The sequence below is a fragment of the Charadrius vociferus genome, unplaced genomic scaffold (assembly GCF_000708025.1).
Source record: "Charadrius vociferus isolate BGI_N301 unplaced genomic scaffold, ASM70802v2 scaffold477, whole genome shotgun sequence".
Taxonomy (NCBI): domain Eukaryota; kingdom Metazoa; phylum Chordata; class Aves; order Charadriiformes; family Charadriidae; genus Charadrius; species Charadrius vociferus.
The window spans coordinates 3896279-3899404 of NW_009649449.1; positions in this window are offsets into that span (position 1 = coordinate 3896279).

Consider the following 3126-nt stretch of genomic DNA (forward strand, 5'->3'; position numbering starts at 1 on the left):
ACGAGCTGTTTATATGGAATCGTGGGAGAGTGAAACTAATTATCCATGTGGTACGTTTGTTGCCTCTAAAAATTATACTTGACAATATGACATCTTTACTTTGCAGGCAGTAAAACCACCTGTCCTGTTTAGAAAATGATCTATTAAGAATATCAGGTGCAACTGTAAAATAAATTTAAATAATGATACACTCTCAAAATCCCGAGGTAATGAAGGACTATGAAAGCCTGTTATTTGGCCCAAATCACCGAGCATATTTCTCCTCAATCCCATCAAATTATGCCCTCCAATAAATTATTTTACCGTAGCAGTTACAAAAATATGGATGAGTATGATCAGGAAAAAGTCATACCTGTTGCACGTTCCAGAAGAAAAATACTTGACAGATTTTGAAATGTGGGGTTCTGTTTTTAATTACAGTATACTATTACTTCAAAGTTGTGACCTTTGCTTACTACTTGAGAAAGGGTAAAGACTTCAAAAATTGGTAATTGTAAATATACTTAAAATACCAACTCATGATTTAATAAGTAATAATGTTTAAATGATACCTACTTGTAAAATAGTCCAGATGTGGGCAGAGCCCATCAACTTTTGATAGACTGGAATGGTCAGGTAATATGGAAACACAGACCAGGGTATCCCGTTGGTCATTATCACGCTGCTTTGCCAGATCTACTACAGCTTTACGTGTACAACAGCAAAGATGAAAGTTTGTTCCCAACTGTGTCACTCTGACCTGACAACCTGGTCGTGTTGGAGCACGGTTTGATCCCACGCAGTCTCTGGGATCCAGCTGAGCTCCATTCGCCAGGTCAGATGATAGGATGGGTATTTTCATAAAAGCGAGTGCCTGCAGCCATATGGATTGAGGAGAGAGAGTAATTTAGTAGAGTGACAAAAAGGCTTAAGGAAAATATAGTATCATGGGCCATCTTTTTAAGAATATTTGACAGTTCTAAGCCAGTAGCTAAAGGAAAGCTTTAATTATTTTCAAGAGGATTAGATGAGAAAGATTTGGGGAGCTTATTTATTTTGTTTTGTTTTGATGTTTTAATAGCAATTTTAATTGTTTTTTAATCTATCTCTTGAGCAATTTTAATCTGTCATTGACTGTAAAGAGTTTGGGATATTCTGCTAGAACAGTAGGAAATTAAATATGTTGTTGATCTTTATTATTTTATCCCCTCTCTTCCCTTTGGCTAATAGGAATTATTAATTTGGAGTGGGGGTGTACGTGTATATATGTGTGTATATATATTTAACAGCCTATTTTGCTTAAATATCTATTTATATGCAGAATCAACTAAAACCAAGGCTGAATGACCTAGCATTTGTCCTTCCTCTATATAATATAGAGGATATAATTAAGGACCATATACCTCAAATGTGATTTATTTATCTGAGAGAAGTTACACATTTATTTTAAGATTTTGTGGGACTGGATCTTAGAACATCACTTTTTCTGAAGTACAGACACAAAGTGGTAGCTAAATCAGTCCTGTGAAAATAACATGAGATTTTGTTAAACCCAGGCGCTATTATGGTGGCGATGGAAAACTCCCCGTATATATTTCTTTCATCCATGATGACATTACTAATCCAACTCTATAGTATAAAACCTTGATTATTTGAGATGATTTCAACAATTGGATAAATATCCCTATGCAGTGCCCAGTGAAATGAATGGGAAAGTTAATTTTTTTCCTGGGCTAATCAGAACTCTGGTTATATACCTTCAGCACCAGATTTTTCCAGAAAAATTATTAAAATCCTGAAGCTAAACATATTCCCATCACAATTGCATTGAAGATTTTGTGGGGAGCCACCTTACTGGTTTTTGGCTATAGAGCTGCTGAAAAAGGAGCACAGTGGTAGAAGGAGAAGTAAGGAAGAGAAGCAGCTTAATGAATTTAGAGAAGATATGTCGGTGATACTCTTCCTCTTTTTCTTCTTTGCAATATCAGAACCACTGACAGCAAAGAACTTTTTCATGGGATCAAAGTGAGTAAGTGCTGAAAGTGTAGTTGTAGAAATACAATTCTTTTGGGAATCATTCTTTTAGAGGATTGCCATTGTATTTTTACTTGTTTTAATGGTCAAATTTGTAGCAACATCTATCCCTTTAGAGCACATGTTGCCACGATGCACTTATACCAACACACAGATACACACACTCACACACTCACATACGTGTTACACATATAAAATACACATACACACACACTCATTCTGAATGTAATAATTGCCTTGGCTGATTTTTGCTATTTTTATGGGTGTATGCTGAAGACATAGAAAACTGTTCTTTTTTACTAGAAAATTAGATGACAGCTGTCTAGCCAGAGAAAACCACCACCAAGGAATTCTCAGAGTAGGTACATAGCTCATTGGAACACCATCCTTAAGAGTACGAAAAAATGAAAAAATGTCAACTGAAAATACTCTGAAAGGTGTAAATCTGTTCTGTTATACAAACAGACAAAACCATTCTGTTCTGTATGTCATCCTGTAAATTCCATTAAAAATCTTCTGGTTTCCCTCCTCCAAAAAAACAGTTTTCCCACAACAATCCAACTACTTGAGTTTAAATTTAGGTCTTTTCCTCCTTAGCATGCATTAGCTGCAGGTGTGACCATTGAAATGTGCAGAGGAAGGAAAAGATCAGAAAGGTAACCCCCCCATCGTTCTTACACGCTTATGATATATGATCTTACATGTGTGTGTACATACGTTGGTGTATGTGTTGTGTATGTCTGTAGACAATCTGTAGACAATCTGTACATTTATTCTCTTGGATCCCACGGGGCTGTTGCTCCCCTCACCTGCCACCCCTCAGTTGCCATTTGAAATATTGGTATTAAATAATAATACAAAATTAAGCATACAAAAAGATAAATCAAACACTTTACCCCAGGTGCATCCTTTCATTTGATTAAGGGATCTGCACATTCATTTTTGCTTTACAACACAATTTCTTTAAAACGCCTTCTTCACAGTGTTTCCTTTGTGGCTCGCTTTTAAAATTGTCGTTCTGGATTGAACAGCACCAAAAAGCAGAGGAGGCGGAGGAGGAGAGAAGAAAAGCGCGAACATGGAGGAGAAAATCGAGTTTGACCTGCCGGCAGA